The 22,269-nt window shown below is 47.3% G+C and overlaps 1 protein-coding gene across 3 annotated transcripts in view; it reads left to right on the top strand.

Annotated features, from left to right (window-relative positions):
• ABCC4 (ATP binding cassette subfamily C member 4 (PEL blood group)) overlaps positions 1–22,269 on the top strand; it is a 246,336-nt gene that overhangs the window by 9,658 nt on the left and 214,409 nt on the right. Inside the window, exon 1 of one of the 3 annotated variants that reach the window (XM_082700688.1) lies at positions 3,157–3,255. The exons of 1 other annotated variant lie outside the window; for it this stretch is intronic. The gene's annotated coding sequence lies outside the window, so the exon portion shown is untranslated. Of the gene's footprint in view, positions 1–3,156; positions 3,269–22,269 lie in introns of those variants that run through there. One more of the 3 variants, XM_082700687.1, reaches the window with a different exon arrangement.

Genomic DNA, 22,269 nt, shown 5'->3' with positions numbered 1-22,269 from the left:
GTCAAATCCAGACTACTGTCTATTTTTGTAAATAAAGTTTTATTGGAACATGGTTGTGCTCATTCATTTATATATTGTCCGTGGGCTGCAACAGCGGAGTTGAGTGTTTGGTACAGAGACTGTATGACCTGCAACGTCTAAAATATTTATGATCTAGTTCTTTACAGAAAATGTTTGCCCCGCCCGCTACCCCATTCCAAATGTTTGGGATATATTAAGAATAGATTAAAATCCATGGGCAGAAGCAGGGAGACCTGTGGGAGATTTTTCACAGTGGTTCAGGCAAGAGGTAGCTTTGACCAGGAGGGTGATGGGAGTGGCGATGGTGAGTAGTTGGGTTCAGGAAAGAGTTTATTCGAAGGTAGAGCTGGGCATCTCGGATATTAGATTGTGGAACTATCTAATATCTATTATCTAATCTATCTAATATCTAATATCTAATATCTAACTATCTAACTACCTAATAATTGTGGAAGAGACAGGCAAGGTTGCCTCTGGGTTCAGCCCGAGCCCCCGGAAGGATCGAGTCCCCATTCAGTGAGCTGCTGACGCCTGCAGGAGGAGTAGGTTGGAGAAGACCAGGAGTTCGGATTTGACCATATTCAGTTTGAGATGCCTTCCACACGTTTAAGTAGGGAGGTGGGGTATGCATTGATCATGTGTCGGGGGCTCCAGGAAGAAGCCTGGGCTGGCGAGAACACTTGGGTATGGTGAGCGGTATATACCGCTGGGCTGTGTTGGACACATGGACAACTGACATCACAGTCGGTGGGGTTTGTCCCCACACAAAGTTCATTTTGTTGGTCTCAGGGTCCAGCATCCATTGCTGTCGGTTGAAAGTAATGCCAGAAAGGACAGGTCTTGGAACTGTCCTGCAGGTTGTGGCTGATCCACTCGTGAGCACTGGGTCGAAGATGAACTTGCCACAGGTATGTGGGGAGGTCATGTCGTCTGTCTTATGGGAGTCCAGAGGTACCTTATGTACTTGGCAGTCAGTCTGAAATCCTGCAGAGAAAGGAATTAGCACGATTTCCTCTTAATGAGCACAGCCTGGCTCTTGTGGGATCTTACCTTTTTTTTTTTTTTTTTTAAGATTTATTTATTTACTTGAGAGAGCACGCAAGCAAGAGCACACACAGAGGGAGAGGGAGAAGCAGACTCTCCGCTGAGCAGAGACCCTGACATGGGGCCCATGCCAGAACCCTGGGATCACAACCTGAGCTGAAGGCAGATGCTTAACCGACAGCCATCCAAGTGCCCTGCATTTGTGACTTTTTTTTTTTAAAGATTTTATTTATTTGACAGAGAGATCTCAAGCAGGCAGAGCGGCAGGCAGAGAGAGGGGGAAGCACGGTCTCTACTGAGCAGAGAGCCGGAAGCGGGGCTTGATCCCAGGACCCTGAAATCATGTCCTGGGCCGAAGGCAGAGGCTTAACCCACTGAGCCACTGAGGCGCCCCCCATTTGTGACTTTTAAAGCTAAGCTGTTAACTCATTGAGGGCAGGAACAAGTGTCTTTAACACCTTTATTCTGGTGCCTAACCGAGCATCTTGAACTTAGCAGGCTTACCCAGTGATTGTAAGTTATGACTTTAGCCTTCCTAATCGGAGTTTCTCTAATTTGGAAATGCAGGGCTCTGCCTTAAACAGGAGCAAGCTGGGCATTATGGAATGTTGACCTTAAAAATAAAACTGTCAGTTGTGTTACAAGCAAAAATGAATTTATATCGGAATAGCAGAAAATTGCAGGCGGGGACATTCAAGCTATAGCAAAACTGTAGGCAAGTATGAAGTGCAAAGAAGAGGACCCCCCCCCCCTTTTAAAGATCTTTTTAAAAAAAATTAATTTATTTGACAGAGAAAGATCACAAGTAGGCAGAGAGGCAGGCAGAGAGAGAGGGGGAAGCAGGCTTCCTACTGAGCAGAGAGCCCGATGCAGAGCTCAGTCCTAGGACCCTGAGATCATGACCTAGGCCAAAGGCAGAGGCTTAACCCACTGAGCCAGCCAGGTGCCTCAAAGATCTTATTTATTTGACAGAGAAAGCAAGAGAGCACAAGCAGGGGGAACAGCAGGCAGAGGGAGAAGCAGGTTCCCTGCTCAGGGAGGAGGCTGAATGGAGGGGTCTCGATCCCAGGATCCTGGGATCATAACCCGAGCTGAAGTCAGACGCTTGGCTGAGTGAGCCACCCAGGTGCCCCTCCTGACTCCATTTTAATTAATTAGTTAGTTTTTGAAGAAGATTTTATTTATTTAGTTGAGATGATGAGAGAGGGAACACAAGCAGGGGGAGTCGGAGAGGGAGAAGCAGACTTCCCACCGAGCAGGGAGCCCGATGTGGCTCATGACCTGAGCCAAAGGCAGATGCTTAACGATGGAGTCACCCAGGCACCCCAGTCTCGGTGTATTCTAAAACTTGTGTTTTAAATATAATAAATGGATAAAATGCTATACACTTACTTTTCGTCCCCACTTGGAATGAAGCAGGGCAAGGCAGCAGGGAGGGAATGTGGAAGTGGTGTGGTGTGTCATCTCCATGTCCCATGGAGAGGTAACCTGTTAGTAACTGCTGCAGAAATTAAGATTTGTTTAAAAAAAAAAAAAAAAAAAGCAACGAAGGGAAATGTAATTTGTACTGAGAATGGGGTCACTATCCGGAAGCACTTGGGAAATTATAAGATGGTGGTAGCTGTATTCTCCAGAAGGTTCCTAGAAAACCCTTCCATAGCAGAGCAACGTGGCCAAAACCACCCAAGTGAGCATCTGGCACCTGCTTTATTTCTGCCTTGCTCTTGGACTCCATCTCTGCAGAACCGCGAGAGGCTCAATTTTGTTACTGAAGTCACCCTGTCTGTGTATTTTGTAATGCATTCCCCCCCACCCCCACCCTATCTGAGGCTCCCTGTGTGTCCTGGAAGGTCCTGGTTGGAGCCAGTGTCCCTCGCAGTCACTGGTCAGAGCTGCTTTGTATCGTGGTCATTTGACCTCTATTACACTGAATTCACTAAGGACTTTGACCTCACGACCTTAGCCTTCTCTCGACCTGCTGGTTGTGGACCTGCTGCCTCAAATTTTGAGTTCAGGGTGAAAGTCCCCAGAACTTTTCAGTCTCGGAGGCAGTGCCCTTAAAAACCCTTCAGAGGACTTGACCCGATAGGAGAATGAGCTTCTCTCCTGGACGGACGGGCGGGGAGTTCAAGTGTCATTCTCGCTCCTGAAACTGGATCGTGCAGGCTGGTGTCCGTTCCTGGGAGCCAGGTCTGCATCCGGGGTGAGGGACCGTCCCACGTACGTTAGGTTCTTTAAGGCTCGTGCCCCGAACTTTCTCTTTTACATCCGCATGGAAATGAACCAAGTTAGTTTGCTTCTGTGAAAGCCCCGTGCAAGTCCTTAGTGTGCCAAGTATTAACAGCTGAGAAAAAGGGGACTGTCGTTCTCAGCATGCTCCGAATCCTCTCTGCTTTTCCCCTTTCGTGTGCACGTAGTCCAGTTTTTTTTTTTTTAAAGAGATCTTTTAAAGAGAATTCGCCCCCCTGAGTCAGCCAGATTAGGATCCCTTCCTCCCTCTCTGTCTCTTTCTCTCACTCTGTCGCTCTTCGGTCATCTCCGCTAGGAGCTGCTCAGAAAGGAAGCCGAAGTCTTGGAATTCCTTAAGGCTGCTTCGTGGACTCGGCCCCCTGGGAGGGAGGGATTCCTTTCCTGTAAGGGGGAGGCACAGTTTCTAAGACGGCTTCCAGGAAGGATGGGGTGCAGCAGGAAGGAGCCCCACAGAGCAGCGGCTCACACACGCTCCGCTCCGGAGCAGGGAATTTCGGCGCCTTTGAGTTCTGGGAATTGGCGTTTTTCTGTCGAGGGCGGAACAAAGTGAAGGCACGGCTCCTCCTCTGTGGGTCAGGCTGTGGGGACGGTGGTGTGGGAGGTGCGTGAGGGCTGTGGCAGGCGGGTTGAATCCCGACTGGCGAACCTGAGATCAGCCAGAGGCAGGTGGGGTTAAGCCAGCCCTGGGTCAGACCGGAGAAGGTCTGGTTCAAAGCCATTAGCGGTTTCCTCCCTCTCACAGGGGATTCCTGGCAGGAATTTCAAGGAAGAGGTAACCGTGAGCACGGATGTGGCACCCTGTGTGCGGAAGGGCCGACCGTCTGGTGCTGGGGGGAGAACGTAAGCACGGGTGAGGCTAGCGTGTTCTTCCAGGATGGGGACCCCCCACCCCAAGGAAGCCTGGCGTGCTGACTCCTCCCTGTGGCTCCTCCCTGTGGCTCCTAGGGCGCTGCTGGTGGCTGAAGGTCCCATTCCACATTACCTGCCAGTGCTGGGCTTCCTTCCACCTCCTGCTTTACCTGCTATGTTCTCTTGAACCTTCTGTGTCCCCCCCAAGTCAGCCCCGGTTCCTGGTTCTCTCCCACAACCCAAGTCACCCCCATTAGATTCCACAAAAATCTATCTGCGATGGGGTCTGGGGGTTTGTGAAGATAGGGGTTGCGTGTTGGGTGGCCTCCCCCCCCCCGCCCCCGCCCAGTCTTCTTTCAGCTCCTTCCCTGCATGTTCTTCCAGTGGCCCCCCTCATCTTGGGCACAGACATTCTGATCGCTCCAGGCCTTTTGTGAACAGTTTGCTGCCTTACTGTGTACACTCCTGTCACATGAGGTATGGTGGTACTGTAGACGTGGTGATGTTTGTACACGCTTTGCCCAGCGCGCCCCTTTGCCTCCAGCTGAGGATACTGGGGTGCACAGGGTATGTTTTGGGCCCACGGCAGCACAACTTCGTCAATGGAGGGGATGGGGCTGTTTGATCCCCAGCTTCAGATGTTGGAAGTCATGAGCAGAGGTCCCTGGAAGCAGAGGAGGGAGAGTTACCAGTGAGCGTGTGGGCTGAGCCTGAGGAGCTGGTGTGATCCAGGGAAGAAAGGCTTCTTAGAAGAGGTGCTGCTTGTTAAACTGCATTGTGTTTTAGTTTGTTCAAAAGTTCTTCCCTCGGGGTGCCTGGGCGGCTCAGTGGGTTAGGCCTCTGCCTTCGGCTCAGGTCATGATCCTTGGGTCCTGGAATCGAGCCCCACATAGGGCTCTCTGCTCAGCAGGGAGCCTGCTTTCCCCTCTCTCTCTGCCTCTCTGCCTACTGGTGATCTCTCTCTCTCTCTCTCTCTGTCAAATAAATAAATAAAATCTTAAAAAAAAAAAAAGTTCTTCCCTCTTCTCAAATCCCAAAAGAGGTGTACCTCCAGAAGCCTGATGTGTTACAGATGGCTTCTTTTTCCTATATTAGTAGTCTGGTGTCTGTATTCAGGCCTAGTCTTTACTACTTCTTCTTCTTTTTTTTTTTTTTTAAATTTTTAAAGATTTGTTTATTTATTTTTTTGACAGAGATCACAAGTAGGCAGAGAGGCAGGCAGAGAGAGAGGAGGGAAAGCAGGCTCCCAGCTGAGCAGAGAGCCGGATGCGGGACTTGATCCCAGGACCCTGATCATGGACTGGATTATAACCCAAGCTAAAGGCAGAGGCTCTAACCCATTGAGCCACCCAGGTGCCCCCCTAAGTCTTTACTTCTGAGGTGGCCCCTGGCCCCTGATGGATTTAAGCCTTAGGTTAGACTATAGAGAGAAGGGTTTGTGTTCTTTATACCTGGGTTCTCCATTTAAAAAAAAAAATGTTTGAGAGAGAGAGAAAAACATCACAGGCAGGTAGAGGGGGAAGAGGGAGAAGCAGAGTCCTTGCTGAGTGGTGAGCCTGTCGCGGGGCTCAATCCCGGGACCCTGGGATCATGACCTGAATGAAAGGCAGGTACCAACCGACCGAGTCGCCCAGGTGCCCCTTCCCATTTTATTTATCTGAGAGAGAGAGTGTATGTGTGTGTCTGGGGTGAGGGGGGAAGCAAAGGGAGAGAAGGAGAATTTCAGACAGACTCCCCGCTGAGCCCAATGTGGGGCTTGATCTCATGATCCTGAGAGCATGACCTGAGCTGAAATTGAGAGTCAGATGCTTAACCCACTGAGCCACCCGGCACCCTGTCTATATCTGGGTCTCCAGATAGGCCACTGTTCTCTGTGGTGTTCTTGCTTCTTTTTATTTTGGAAGGAAATGGTTTGGTGTGGTAGCCTTCCCCCCTCCGCTCCCCCCCACTAAAGGAAAAGAAATCCTACCTCGATTTAAAGGAAATCAGACCAAGAATAATATTTGTTTTTTTTTTTAAGATTTTATTTATTTATTTGACAGAGAAATCACAAGTAGGCAGAGAGGCAGGCAGAGAGAGAGGGGGAAGCAGGCTCCCTGCTGAGCAGAGAGCCCGATGGAGGGCTCAATCCCAGGACCCCAAGATCATGACCTGAGCCAAAGGCAGAGGCTTAACCCACTGAGCCACCTAGATGCCCCAAGAATAAAATTTTTGAGGGGTACCTGGGTGGTGCAGTGGGTTAAGCATCCAGTCGTGTTTTTTTTTTTTTTTTTTTTAAAGATTTTCATTTATTTATTTGACAGAGAGAGATTACATGTAGGCAGAGAGGCAGGCAGAGAGAGAGAGAGAGGAGGAAGCAGGCTCCCTGCTGAGCAGAGAGCCCGATGTGGGACTCGATCCCAGAATTCTGGGATCATGACCTGAGCCGAAGGCAGCGGCTTAACCCACTGAGCCACCCAGGCGCCCCTCCAGTCGTGGTTTTGATTCAGGTCATGATCTCAGGGTCTGGAGATCGAGCCCTGCCTTGGGTTCCTCGCTCAGAGGGGGTGTCTGCTAGAGAGTCTCTCCCTCTCTCTCTCTCTGCCCCTCCCACTTGTGCTCTCTCTCAAATAAATTGTCAATTTTTTTTTTTTTTTGACTGCCTGAGGTCCTAGAGCTGTTGCCAGTCTTGTTTTTAATTTTTCTTTTCACCTGTGCCTTGGGCTTCTAGCTCTCGGTTTGCCCCTTACCCTGTTGTAATTATTAACAACCCCTCGTTTTACTCCTGGGAGTGTCTTAGGTTGGATGATAAATAATATTGCTCTAAGTGAGCTGAAGTTTGTATTCCCTAAACTATACCCTTCACCGCGCCGTGGAACTTGGGCAGCAAGTGTGGTCAGGGTGAGGCCAGACGTTTGCTACTCTTGTGGCGGGAGTGACGGGTAGTGAAAACCCGGGATCCACCCCGACCTGGGAGAACCACCTGCCGCCTGGGCTTCCACGTGAAAAGCTCCCGTGAAAGCTCCCGGGAGAGCGTGCGGCCCTGGAGGTGGCCCCTCGCAGACCAGGCGGTGGGAGTGTGGAGGGAGACGGGTGGTCCAGTTCATGGCGCCGGACGGGTCTCCCGGGATGCGTCGGAGTCCAGCCAGTGAAGACCACTGTGGCCCAGCACTCAGCTTCTCTGCCGTGGGAGGCAGGGGGAGCGAGCTGGCCAGGGGCCCATGGCCTGGGGCTTGTGGTGAGCTGTCTGGGAACCGGGGAAGTCCTGGGGAAGGAGGAAAGGCTGGAAGTCCCCTGAGATGACACAGACCTTCACCTCTGAGTGGCCCTGCGTGGGGCCCAGCACTTGGGGGCTGCTGAGCTGGTGGAGGCTGGCAGGCGGCATCCTTCCGGTGACTGTCCTGGCTGAGGAACTAACAATGTGTGCCCTCGGGCCACATCCAGTCCCAGCCAGTTGCTGTCTTTGTCCATGGAACATGCCAGTAGTAACTGGGTAGATGGAAGAAGTCCCGGAGCCCGGCTCCCTCTCCCCGATTCCCCGATTCACTCCCTTCTACAGGACATTCTTTTATTATCCCGCTCTATTAGCGGCAAATGCTTAGTATTTCAGGATTTTTCTGTGCGTGCCGTAGACCTCCGGGCTTCTCACTCGCTGTTCTTTTTCTTGGAACATGCTGACCTGCGTCTCCGTCCACGCCCGGCCTCCTCTGAGAGCCTCCCTCACCTCCAGCTAGAGTAACCGCCGCCAGCCTCAGCCGCGTCTCTCTTTCATTTTCGCCCTGATCGTTGTCATTGTTCTGGACCTGTCTTCGGTCGGTTGTCCCTCTTTCCTTCCTGTGAGCTCCCCGGAAGAGGCCATCTGTGGGCAACAGTCCAGGAAAGGTCTTGGCACATGGTAGACCAGCACTTAGGACCTCGTCTGAATTAGTGACTGTCAGAATTCCTGTTTACTCCAATCCTGTTGCTGAGAACCTGGTTAAAAAGAAAAAAGAAAAAAAAGAAGAAGAAAAAAAAGTGAGGGACGCCTGGGTGGCTCAGGGTCATGATCTCAGGGTCCTGGGATCAAGTCCTACATTGGACCCCCTGCTCAGCGTGGAGCCTGCTTCTCCCTCTCCCACTGCTGCTCCTCCTGCTTGTGCGCACTCTCTCTGTCAAATAAATAAATAAAATCTCTACAACAAAAGTTGTGGGTTGCATTTGAAAAAAAAATGCATAAAGGCATGTACGCATTCTGTGCTTTGAGAGCATGTGAGGGCTGCTACCTTGGGGATCAGTGGGGATGACGGGGGAAGATGCCGTTTGACTCTGGCCTCTTTGGAGGGAGAAAGGGTGGTGTTTCCTCTGCTTCTGGGTTATACATTGGGTCCTCACTCTTCTAGACTCTTGCAGCGGGGGTGGGAGGGGGTGGTCTGTGTTCCCTCCTCTTTGTTTCGATGAAGTTCGGGTGACCTTCGTGGAGGGACAAGGAGCAGAGTGGCTTGCTAGAGGGAATCGGATTTGCCTGGAAGCGGAATCCGTGTCCCTGGGGTGGGTATGGGACTGGGGAGACGGGACAGATGGGAGCCAGGGGTGATGGCCCATTTGCGGAGTATGTCTACCTGCAATACCCCGCGCTTTCTGCTAAACCCATTTGTGTTTTCAGTCGCTCTTTTTCTCCCCCCACCTCTGAGGTTTTGCGGTCACAGGAAACATTTTTCAAAGCGGGAGAAGAGCCTAAGATTATTAAGAAAGCAATTTTAGCATGTCCCGAGATTCCCTATGGAGCTTTCCGTCTTCTACTTCCTACTGAATAAGCCCTTTAATAGACCGTGTAAGAAGCTTTTCAAAGGCTGTTTTTGTTCTTTCTGAATCTGCAGCTAGGGTTGGTATGTTTGTAATTGACCTAATGCTTCAAAGAATGAACTGGTTTAGCTGGAATTTTCCGAAAATCTGTCCCATTGACACAGTATTGCCCAAAGAGAAAAGTGTATGGTTTCTAATTAGCTTCTCCCTCTTAACGCTGAACACTAGGTAGAGAGGTTCTTACCTTTTAAGTTGGTGTAATCGTTCGGGACAGCTGTTCTCTGTATTGTGTGTAAGAGAGGGTACGCTGGGCTTCTGTTTTCTGGTTCGGTTGTTTTCGCTTGTCAGAATGTGGCCGGCAAATCCCATATTCCAGGTCTGGAGTCCCCCGCTCAGAGCTCTGAACAGTTGTCTAGAAGGGAGGTGGGAGGGGGATGGCCCTGAAGAAGGACCGGTTCGCCCTGGAGGAGTCGTTCCAAGTTCAGAGCCCGCTGGAGCCCTGGGGAGTCTTCGATCACACCTTCACTTCTGCCCTGGGGCTGGGAGAGCCTTGTAGCTTTTGTTTGTGGGCTTGAAGCAGCCTCTGTTATTAAGTCGTGGATAATAGGAAGTCAGATCAGTGCTTGTTAACCCTGTGCCTTTTCCCCTAAGAATCTAGGGTGGTGATGTGATAAAAATGAAATGAAAAACTAGGCACAGCTACTTTAATTGTGTTTTCTTGGAGTACAAAACATAGGTGTGCGACCGCCTGCCTTCCCCCTCCGCCCCTCATATCATCTGCCCCCCCCAAATATATATATTTTATGGATATAAAATATATATAAAATTAAATATATTTTAAATACAATTGTATAAATATATGTTATATAATATATAATTGTATAAGTAAAATATATAAAATATATTTATTTAAATATATAAATATAAAATATATATTATTAAAAATATATGTTTTAATTTTTTTTGGATTGTATGACAACCAGGCAGGGGCCTGAAATCTCCATCAGAGTGTTCCAGTGGAGCCTTAAATGTTATATTGCTCTGTTGTATGATGACCTAGAGAGAAATCTGATGGTCAGGTCAGAGAAGGGAGCTTGGGCAGAAATAATAGCTGAAGCAGGCTTGTTAAGAAGACCCGGGGTTGCCCGGATGGCTCAGTCGGTGAAGCGTCTGGTTCGTGGTTTTGGTTCAGGGTTGTGAGAGCGAGCCCTGGGACAGACTTGCACTCAGTGTGGAGTCTGTTTGAGATACTCTCTCTCCTCTTTCCTCCCTCTTCTGCCCCTCCCCCTGCACTCACTCTCTCTCTCTCAAATAAAAAATCTTAAAGAAAAAAAAATGCAGAAGAACCCTGGAGTCCTCTGGAAGGGCCTGGAGAAGAGCGAGAGGGTCCGTGGTGCTCGACCGAAGTCTTAGAGATCATCAAAGCGGAGTCACCAGGAAAGAACAGGTTTAAAAACCATAACACCATGTGCTATTTGGAGACTTAAGGGAAAATAAAAAGAGGTTTGGAAGTTTGGGGGGAGTTTAAATAAGGGAACTTCTTTTGAATAAATTAATTGCTTTTGAGTAAGGGAGAAAGCTGATTGTGGTAGATGCTTCTTCCTAAACTTTTTGGGTTAAACTTAGTGTTTTCTTTGTCTGCCTTGCAGACATAAAATGAAGTGACATGTTTGGTGTATGTTTGTTATTTCTGTGTTAAGTAGGTGGTTAGGTGTTTTTTTTTTTTTTTTTTTAAGATTTTATTTGAGAGAGAGTGAGCACACAAGCAGGGGGAGGGGCAGAGAGAGAGGGAGAAGCAGGCTCCCCGCTGCACAAGGACATGGGACTCAGGACTTGACCCCAGGACCCCCGGGATCATGACCTGACCTGAAGGCAGATTAACCATAACTGACTGAGCCCCCCAGGCGCCCCTAGAAGGTGTTTAGCTTTGCCTAGCATATACTTTTCATTATTCTAGGCACTTTGGAAGAGACAGAAAAAGGTAAAAACCACCTAGGGCCCCATGGGGCTTCTTGACCACTCAGAATAGAGAGGACTGCTCTAGACCTCGTGTTTGCTTAATGAAATCTGTGGTCATTTCAAGAAAGGCTAGGCTGGGAAGTGCTGTTTTCCCTGCCTGTGAAAGGTCTGTCTAGGGCTCATGAACTTGGAAAACATGGTAAGTACATTTCACCGCAGATACCTGAAGTGCCCCCAACATCATTCTCAGCCGAACCCTAAGAGTATTTCCCCGAAGGAAGTTACTTCAGCATGCCCCGGAGGTGAACCAGCCTGCACTCTGAGTACAGGTCTATAATCTAGATTCCTTGGGAATTCAGATTCAGATGGCTTCTTCAACCTCTTGGGTGGGTGGGAGCTCCCTAGGTCTGCCGCCTGTTTTCAGGCTTTAGACTGATTGCGATCAAGGCCACAGGTTCACGGGAGAGCCAGCCCCATGCTCTGCCTCTCTCAGGTCCGTGGTCTGTTATGTAAATAGAGAAGGAACCACAAGTTAACTAAGCTTGAAATTAAACCTGAGAAAGTCCCCCGGCAAACCAGAGCGGACTGACTCAAAGTGTCCTTGGGGGTTACTGCCAAGTTCTCGTCTGCTTCCTGCAGGTTTTGGACAAGCATGGTGATCCCTGCATGTTTATAAACACTGGGATGCCAAGGGATCAGGTGATACAAACATTGGCGGAGGCTTTTTAGACAAACCCTCTGTTGATCACCGTGTCTGTAAGTATAAAGGCTCTGCCTGGGCTTCCGTTGGAGCAAGAGCAGTGTGGCCGCTGGAGGCTGCGTGACCTTCTGGTCCTCTGCCCCCAGGCCAGTCGCTGTGGTTTCAGTGCAGTCACAGCGGCTGCCTTCATAGATCGCACTGTTGACAGCCCTGTCCTCTGACTCAGGGTGGCAGATTCCGTTGTTGATAGAAGCCAGCCAGCTGCTATGACATTGCACACGCTAGTGTCATCTGTCTGCAGCTGTCGCCACACATCCCAAGCTGTGCTGCAAGACCGGGGTTAATCATAGGTCCGAGCTGATCTATGATAAGGGTCAAGAGCCAGGCCAGCTGGCTATTCCTGGTTGGGTCTTTCTGCTGCGTCTTCCACCGCTCATGATTTGATCACCTTGTCTGAGGCCTTGGGAAGGAGAACCTCCCCGCTGGGAGACCCTCCCTAGAGCCTTGTTGCTGGAACTGTGGTCTACACACCAGTCCCCTGGCCATCACTAGGTGCCTGGGAGAAATGCAGAGTCTCAGGCCCCGCCCCCAGACTGGGTGAATCCGAATTTGCATTTTAACAGACCCCAGGTGATGTGTGTGCATGGACCTGGCTCCTGTGGGTTGCTGCCTAGTGGAGGTTTGGAGAGCAGGAAGGGAGAGTGTGGAGAGCTGTGGACAGGGTTTGAAGGCCTGAGCCCTACCTGTGGGCTCTCCAGTGCCACATGGTCTCACCTAACTGTAAGGGGGTGGGGTGGGGCTAGGAAATAGGGTCAAACCCTGTGCCTGGGATAAGGAGAGGAGGGAGGGTCAGACTCACAAATGGGCCAAAGATGGAATTAGGTGAGCCAAGCTATGGTGTGGTTCAGTGGTCAGTAGAGGCCCATCTTTCCTTCCACTGCTCCTTTTCTAGGGCTTTTCCTTAAATCACTGTATCAATTGATTAATGCATCTTCTTTCTTTCTTTCTTGTAAAGCACGTATGGGCACATGAGGGTGGGGAGGGGCAGAGGGAGAGAGCATCTCAAGCAGACTCCCTGCTGAGCGTGGAGCCTGATGCGGGGCTGCATCCCACGACCCTGAGATCGTGACCTGAGCCGAAGTCAAGACTCCAGTGCTGAACCAACTCAGCCACCCAGACGCCCCTAATCAAATTATTTACAAAGTATACTTACTACTGATAAGAGGAAAAATATGTTGTTCTTAACCATAAATGGCACCTATTTAATTGTTGGATGACTCACTTTTATGGAGAAGGTACCCCGCCACTAAGACCTACACAAATGTGGGTTTTCCTCCCGTTTCTGTTCCTCCCTCTTTCATCCTTCCTTCCCTTTTATGATGGATAATGAGCAGCATATGCAGCAGTGGAGGAACAGTGTAATGAACCCTGAGGATGCAGGTAGGGGTGTTGGCGTTTTTTAGCTCCTGGCCAGTCTTGCCTCAACTCTGTTCTTCCTGTCTTGGGTGTTTGTGTCCGTTTTTTTCTTCCCCCTGGCTAACTCTGATGGGTGAATGATAGTGTAATGGGCTGAATTGTGTGTCCCCAAAACTCATGTTGGAACCCCAATGCCTTGTACTTGCTCCATTTGGAGAAAGAGCTTTTAAAGAGATGATTGACATGAAGACATCTGGATGGGCCCTAACCCAGTCTCCTAGGTGTCCTTAGAAGAAGAGAAAGTTCGTGCGCACACAGATAGACCGGGCCGGGGGGCACGTGTACAGAGGAAAGGCCACATAAGGACACAGGAGGTGGCCAGCGGCAAGCCGAGGAGAGAGGCTTCAGAGGAAACTAACCCTGCCAGCACCTTGGTCTTGGACTTCTAGCCTCCAGAACTGTGCGAAAGTAAATTACTGCTGTTTAAATCATCTTGTCTGTGGTATTTTGTTATGGCAGCCCTAGTAGCCTAAGGCAATTTTTTTTTTCTTTGACGAAGGGTAGCAAAATCCCTACTTTTGTTATTAGGTCACTGTATACATTTATTAGGTGATTTTTGCAAATATTTCTAGGAAGTGGTCAATTTGTGATTATATATAATTTACCCTTGTCCATTGTACTTCTCACTTAATGCCACTTTTTTTTTTTTTTTTAAGATTTTGTTTATTTGACAGACAGAGATCACAAGTAGGCAGAGGCAGGCAGAGAGAGGAAGGGAAGCAGGCTCCCCGCTGAGCAGAGAGCCCGATGTGGGGCTCGATCCCAGGACCCTGGGACCATGACCTGAGCCGAAGGCAGAGGCTTTAACCCATCGAGCCACCCAGTCGCCCCAGCCATGGTTTTTAACCTTTATTTTCTAAAACAGGCACAGAATATTCTACAAAATAGAGACCTAGATTAGAGAATTGTTATGGGGTTAACCCCCTTGTAACTACCACTCAAGTTCTAGAATAAGATTTTGCCAGCTTCTGGGGTGTGTGGGTGGCTCCGTGGGTGAAGCCTCTGCCTTCAGCTCAGGTCATGATCTTAGGATCCTGGGATCGAGCCGCTGTTCCCCCTGCTTGTGCTCTCTCACTGCTGTTCCCCCTGCTTGTGCTCTCTCTCTCTGTCGGATAAATAAAGTCTTAAAAAAAAAAAAAGGTTTTGCCAGCTTCCCCATATCCTGTCCTAATCACAAACTCTTCCCTTCCCTCAAAAAGAACTAAAAGTTGCCTTCAAACTCCCTATGGTATTTCTTTTAAATCTCAATAGGTGTATAGTTCTTTTTTTATAAAAATTTTATTTATTTATTTGACACAGAGAGAGATCACAAGTAGGCAGAGAGGCAGTCAGAGGGGGAGGGGGAAGCAGGCTCCCTGCTGAGCAGAGAGCTCAATGCCAGGCTCGATCCCGGGACCCTGAGATCATGACCTGAGCCGAAGGCAGATGCCTTAACCCACTGAGCCACCCAGGCACCCCTCAGTAGGTATATAGTTCTTTTGTTGTACTTTTTAAAAGGTTTTAAGTGATCTCTAAACCAATGTGGGGGCTCGAACTCACAATCCCAGGATCAGAGTCGTATATGCTCTACTGGCTGAGTCAGCCAATTGCACTGCTTGGTCGTATTTTTAATGAGTGTGCCTACTTTGATGGTTTCACAATCTGTTTTTAAAATGCAGTGTTTATTTATTTATTTTTAAAAAGATTTTATTTATTTGACATAGAGTGTGTGCGCGTGCGCATAAGCAGGGGAAGCTGCAGGCAGAGGGAGAGGGAGAAGCAGGCTCTCTGCTGAACAAGGAGCCCCATGTGGGACTTGATTCCAGGACCCTGGGATCATGGCCTGAGCCGAAGGCAGACACTTAACCAACTGAGCCACCCAGGCATCCCTTTGGTTGCTGTTCTTGTTTAGATTTTATTTTAGAGAGCGCACTTACGCTCAGTGAAGGGGCCAAAGGAGAGAGGAGATCTCAGGCCGACTCCCCACTGAGTGTGGAGCCGGACCCCGCGACCCCGAGATCATGACCCGAGCTGAAACCAAGAGTTGGATGCTTAGGCGACAGGTGGCCCTTCCTGAGCTGTTTTAGAGAAAAATTGGATCAGTTTGAGATCTTAAAATCTTGTAAATGTGTCTGTTAGCTCATAGGTCAGCTCATATTGGAATGAAAAACCCCATATACACACAAGTTATGTACATATATACATAACATAACACATGTATATACATATGTATACATACCACACATAATGTATGTATATAAATTGTGTCTGGCATAATACCTTCACTTTGTTGTCATTGTGATTCCCAGCGAGGCTGATGGCCTCCCAGCATGATTTACTATTGGATTTCCTGAGCGAGTTGGCTGTTTTTTGAGCGACCCCTTAACCCGTGAGGGAGGACCAAGTTTTCTCCTGACTGGTGCCCCTGACTTGAATCCTACTTTCTTCCTGGTGGCGTGGTAAAGCCCAGGGGCTCCCCTTCCCTCTACTGAGAGGCCTTGTTCCTCGTGTGTTTTGCTGCTGTCCCGTCCCACAGCTGTTTGGAGCCTTATCCCTGTTCCACTTCTGAACCAGTGATCGGTGGCGACATGGGTGGGGGTCGTGCGGGGACACCGGGGGCTAGGACTCGTGTGTCCTCGTTCAGTAGCTGGTCTGTTGGGCCATGTGGGGAATCCCTGCTTCCTTGCCCCTTCCCCAGGCACAGCTTGTTCCCTGGGGAGGAAGGGCTCTTGGATCTACCCTTTCCGGGTTTCTTCAGACCAGGTCCTAGTTCAATTATGTAACTGACCTTGACATCTTTGGGCCAGGGTTTCCCTCTGAGGTTTACAGGCTGTACCAGATTTGCAGCGTATGTTCTGTAACCCCCTGTGATCAAAGGATCATTGACCGTCCTCCTTCGTGTGTCCGTCTTACGTGGAAACATAATTAATTTGCCATGCAACTCCAAACGAAACCCATGAGCAAGTTCCGCAATGTAGATTCTTCGTCTCTGCCCCAGGTCCTCGGACACAGAACCCCGGTGAGGGGCGTGGTCTGGGTTTACCGTTCATGAACGTGTCAGGTGCTTTCATGCCCGCTGCTTACATGAGAACTTTGTCCTAGACTTAGAGCATGTGGTCACAAGGCAAGGGGAGAGGGCTTTTAAGACCTTTCTGGTCTTTTGAGTCAGTGCTGATGGGAGTCTTCATAGTGACAGTGACAGGCTGGAGAGTGCCTGGTCTGGGACTACCGTTTGGTATTAACTTGGGTGAGCAGAGGGAGACCATGGCAGAAAGGGGACGGTCAGAGCAGGGCAGCCAGTGGCGAGCTGATCTCAAGGCCAAGCTGCGGAGGTGGTGTCTTGAGATGTGAGCATAGGTCTGGAGCTCTAGCAAGAGCTAGAAAGTTCTGGCCCCAACTACCTGGAGTTCGTCCAAACCGCACAGGTGAAGGGTACAGCCCTCTGTAAGACTGGCCTCTCTTCAGATGGCAGTTGCAAGTTTGGGGGTCCCTAGGCCACCCTCTTTACTGACCAAGCTGGCTGCAAAGTCAAGGGTTCCCACAGCCCACTCAGGTTCAGTAATTTGCCTGAACCCCTACAACTCGGGAAAGTGCGGTCTTGACAATTACAGATTTATTCCAACAGAGACAGATTGGAACCAAAGGGAAGGTGGTGAGGTCTGGGAGGGTCCCAGATTTGAAGCTTCCGTGTCTTATCCCTGTGGTGTCACGGGGTATCACCCTCCTGGTACTTCATTGTGTGACAATAGTCAAAGTATTGCCAACCAGGAACGTTCCCCCAGGCTCTGGTGTCCAGAGTTTCTGTTGTGTTTTTCTCATGCAGGCATCACCAGTGGAATCAATCCCCAGCCTCCCCCAGAGGCTGGCCCGGTGCCCTATCACTCACTGGCCCAACGTTCTGATCAGTCATATGGCTTGTCCCTGGAACCCCCATCCTGAGTCATTTGTTAGCATAAACTCAACTTGGAACTGCTGTGAGTCACCTTGGTTACCATAAACCATCAGGGCCCCATCTCTAGTTACTTATAAAATTCCAGGGATTGGGGCGCCTGGGTGGCTCAGTGGCTTAAGCCTCTGCCTTCGGCTCAGGTCATGATCTCAGGATCCTGGGATTGAGCCCCGCAACGGGCTCTCTGCTCGGCAAGGAGCCTGCTTCCTTCTCTCTGTCTCTCTGCCTGCCCCTCTGCCTACTTATGATCTCTCTCTGTCAAATAAATAAATAAAAATCTTAAAAAATATTCATTTATAAAATTCCAGGGATTTAGAGCAACCAGGATGAAGTCCAGGAAGAGCGTACATACCAGCCAAAGTCGTCATCTTTTTTTTTTTTTTTCTTTTGGCCCAGGTTTGAGGCATAATTGACAAAATGGTAAGGTATTTCAAGAGAACAGTGTGACGCTTTGATATATGTACACGTTTTAAGAGGATTCCCCCACCATTTGTGTAATGAACACCTCCATCATCACCTCAAATCTTCCCCCCCTTTTGTTTGGTGAGAACATTCAAGTTCTCTCCCAGCCGATGTCAATGATAAGGTAGAATGTTACAGCTGCAGTCACCACATTACATGTCGAAGCCCCAGACGTTAGTTGTTCCATAGCTGGACGTCTGGATCCTTTCACCCGTCTCTCCCTACTCCCCCTCCAACCCGCCCTCCTGCCCCCGGCAACCACTCTTCTCTTAGGTTTAGATGATGAAGACGTCTTGTTTAAGATTCCGCATACTGGTGAGACCATGTGGTGTTCATCCTTCTCTCTCTGACTTCCTTCTTGTAGCGTAATGCCCTCCACACTCATCCGTGTTGTCACAAATAACAGGATTTCCTTTAGTTAAAGGTCAGATAGTATTTCACGGTGTGTGTCTATATGCGGTCACACACACCCCTGCTGTGAATACTGGGGTGAACACAGGAGTATGGGTATCTCTTTGAGATAATGATTTCGTTTCCTTTGGGTACATTACCTGAACTAGGACTGCTGGACCGTGTGGTGATTCTGTTTTTAATTGCTTGAGGATCTTTTTTTGTAGTCGCTCTGCCTGTCTACCTCCCTGCCAGCCGTGGACGAGGGTTCCTTTTTCTCCACATTCTCTCCAGCCCTTGTAATTTCTTGTCTTGTTGATAAAAGCCGTGTTAACAGGTGTGAGGCCACGTCCCTCGCCGTGGCTCTGATTTGCATTTCCCTGAAGAGTAATGATGTCGAACATCTTTCCGTGTACTGACTGGCCGTTCATATGTCTTCGACAGAAAAATGTCTATTTAGATCCTCTGCTCATTTTTTGATCATGTTGTTTTTTTCCTGTTGAGTGGTGTGAGTTCTTTACATATGTGATTGTTAACCCTGCATCAGATACAGATTTGCAAATGCTTTCTCTCATTCAGCAAGCTGACTTTTTGTTTCTTTGGTGATTTCCTTTGCTGTGCAGGAGCTTTTTAGTTTTCTCTTTATTGAAGTGTAGTTGAGATATATTATTAATTTCAGATACACAACACAGTGATTCAATATTGATATATGTTAGGAAGTGATCCAGGTGACTAAGGCTTATCCAAGTCACCAAGATAAGTCTAGCTACCATTTGTCACGGTCATTACGTGTTCTTTACTCTATCTCCTAGGTATGCCTTGCATCTCTGTGTCTTATTTTATAGCTGGAAGTTTCTCTCTTTTTTTTTTTTAATTATTTTTTTTATTAACATATAATGTATTATTAGCCCCCGGGGTACAGGTCTGTGAATTGCCAGGTTTACACACTTCACAGCACTCACCATAGCACATACCCTCCCCAATGTCCATAACCCAACCACTCTCTCCCTACCCTCCGCCCCCCAGCAACCCTCAGTTTGTTTTGTGAGATTCAGAGTCTCTTATGATTTGTCTCGATCCCATCACCCTGCACACGCCCGATCTCGTCTGATCTCGGAAGCTAAGCAGGGTTGGGCCTGGTTTGTACTTGGATGGACGTTTCTCTTTTTATCCCTTTCCCCTGTTTTGCCCATCCCCTCACTCCCTTCACTCAGGCAACAACCAGCTTGTTTTCCAAAGCCGAGTCTGGTTTGTTCTGTCTGTGTTTTAGATTCCACATATAAGTGAAATCATGTAGTATTTATCTTTCTCTGTCCGACTTACTTCATTTAGCATCGTACCTTCTAGGGACGTCCATTCATACTGTTGCACAAGGAGGGAGCAAAGGGGAGTTGGATAGAGTCCCACTTGTTTGTTTTTGCTTTTGTGCCTCTGCTTTTGGTGTCAAATCCAAAATATTGCCAACACCAACATCAAGGATCTTTCTGCCTTGGTTTTCCTCTAGGGGTTTTATAGTTTCATGGCCTCCCTGCCCTCACCTAAGTTAATACCAAACGATGGTCAAGTCTTAGATCCATTTGGAGTGAATTCTTGTGTATGGTGTAAGATAGTGGTCCAGTTTCATTCTTTTGCATTTGGCAGTCCAGTGTCCCAACACCCATTTATTGAAGAGACCATCCTCTCCCCATTGTATAGTCTTGTCTCCTTTGTCATAAATTAATTGACCTTATATATGTGGGTTTATTTCTGGGCTCTCTATTCTGTTCCATTGATCTATGTCTCTCTTTTTATGCCAATACCATGTTGTTTTGATTATTATAGCTTTGTAATACATTTTGAAATTCAGGAGAGTGATGCCACCAGCTTTGTTCTTCTTTCTTGAGATTACTTTGGTTATTTGGGGTCTTTTTAAAAAACAGTAATTTTCTATTTAAGAAATATTTTATTTATTTGACATAGTGTGTGTGTGTGTGCATAGCAGGGGCAGCAGGCATGAGGAGAGGGAGAAGCAGGTTCCCCACTGAGAAGGGAGACTGATGTGGGACTTGATCCCAGGATGACCCTGGCCGAGGTCCTGACCTGAGCTTAACTGATTTAACAGATGCTTAACTGACTGAGCCCCCCAGGTGCCCCAATTTGGGGTCTTTTGTGTTTCCATACAGATTTTATAATTACTTATTCTATTTCTGTGAAAAACAGCATTAGAATTTTGATAGGGATTGCATTAAATTTGTAGATTACTTTTGTAGTATGGATTTTTTTTCTTTTTTTTTTTTACGTAGTATGGATGTTTTAACAAGATTCTTTTAATTCATGAACACAAAGTATCCTTCCATTTATTCATGTCATCACGCATCAGTGTCGTACAGTTTTCAGAATGCAGGTTTTTCACCTCCTTGGTTAAATTTTTTTCCTAGATAGATTATTCTTTTTGCTGCAGTTGTAAATGGAATAGTTTTCTTAATTTCTTTTTCTTTGTTGTTAATGGACAGAAATGGCACATTTGTGTATATTAACTTTGTATCCTGAAACTTTACTGAATTCATTTATTTGAATAGGGTTTTGGTGGAGTCTCCAAGGTTTTCTGTATATAGTGTCATGTCATCTGCAAATAGTGAAAGTTTTACTTCTTCCTTTCCAGTTTCGATGCCTTTTATTTCTTTTTCTTGCCTAATTGCTCTGGCTAGGATTTTCAACACTACTCTGTTGAATATGAGTCATGAGAGTGGGCATCCTTGTCTTGTTCAGATATCTTAGAGGTTAAGTTTTCAGTTTTTTACTGATAAGTATAAAGTTTGCTGTGGGCCATAGAGTTTTTAAAAATTTTTAATTTTTTAAAGACTTATTTATTTTAGAGAAAGAGCAAGAGCGTGAGTGGGAGAGGGAGAGAGAGAGAATCCCAAGTAGACCCCCACACTGAGCTGAGTGTAGAGCCTGATGTGGGGCTGGATTCCACAACCCTGAGATCACAACCTGAGCCTGACCTGAAGCCGAGATGCTTAACCAACTGCTCCAGCCAGGAAGGCACTGCTATGGGCCATAGAGTTTTGATAATTGCCTTTGAAATATGTTAAAATCTGATACTTTTTAAAAGTTTTTTTTAGATTTTATTTATTAGAGAGAGAGAGAGTGTGTGTGTGTGTGTGTGTGTGTGTATTTGTATATGTGTGTGGGAGCAGAGGGAGAAGGACAAACAGACTCTACACTGAATTCAGAGCCTGACATGGGCTTGACCCCAGGAGGCTGATGCAGAGCTGGATTCCAGGACCCTGAGAGCCCTACCTGCGGTGAAATCCAGAGTCTGGTGCTTAGCTGACTGAGCCAACTAGACACCCCTGCTATTTCTTATTTTTAATTTTTTTTTAACTTTTTACTTTGAAATAATTTCAGCTTGACAGAATTTGCAAGAGTGGTACACAGCACTCACAAAATCTTCATCCATATTCCCTCATATTAGATTCTGCCGTATTGGCCATGCTAGTGTATTATTCCTTTTTATCTGACTTTTTTGGAAGTAGATTGAGGGCCTGATGCACCATTTCCCTCTGACAATTTTAGCACAGATTTCCTAAAAATAAGAACACTTTTTTGCATTACCAAGGTATTCCAATCAAAATTCAGAAATTGATGTTGATACATTACTACCACCTAATTCTCAGCCTGCATAAGCAATTTGTTTACATTACCCATTTTAGGCCCAGGATAATGTGTTGTATTTTGTTTTCCTGTGTCTTCAGCATCTTTCAATATGGAACAGCTTATGCAATCTCTCACGTTGTTGATATTTTTAAAGAATGTTGTGGATTATTGCTCTGTAGAATGTTCTTCAGTTTGGGCTTGTTTGATTTTTCTTTGTGTAGGAACACCAAGAAGTAAATGCTCCGTGTAATCCTATGCATGTGATGCCAACTTGTCTTATTACTGGTGGTGGTAACTTCTATCACTTGGTTAAGATGGTGTCTACCGGGTTTCTCTACTTAAGAGTTAATTACTAAATTTTAAAAACTTTTTGCCACTTATTCTTTGGAGTTAATATCTTCATTTATCATTAGAAGCCACCCCCCTCCACAGTCTCATTAGGCTACGGTAATGCAGTTGGTTTTGATCTCTTTATTATGCATCTTACAACTTGCCCTTAGTACCTTTGAGTTGGACTTTCTACTTTTGTAAACTATCTGTATATACATTTTATTACTTTTCTTTATCTGTGCTCCCCTTCCACTCCTTTGATAGCTGTTATTAGTACTTGATGAGCCATCCCTTTTTAGTATCTTATTTTAACGGGAATGAATTTATTGGGTTTTGATGGTAAGCAGAGTTGCTCATGGATGTAGTTTTTTTTAGATGTTTAGTAAATACAATACAGAATTTTATTTTATTTTTATTTTAGTTTTTAAAAGATTACGTATTTGAGAGAGAGCGAGAGCGC

The sequence above is a fragment of the Mustela nivalis genome (assembly GCF_964662115.1).
Source record: "Mustela nivalis genome assembly, chromosome: 15".
NCBI lineage: Eukaryota > Metazoa > Chordata > Mammalia > Carnivora > Mustelidae > Mustela > Mustela nivalis.
The sequence above is the reverse complement of the archived record's forward strand: the minus strand, read 5'-3'. Positions and strand labels throughout refer to the sequence as shown.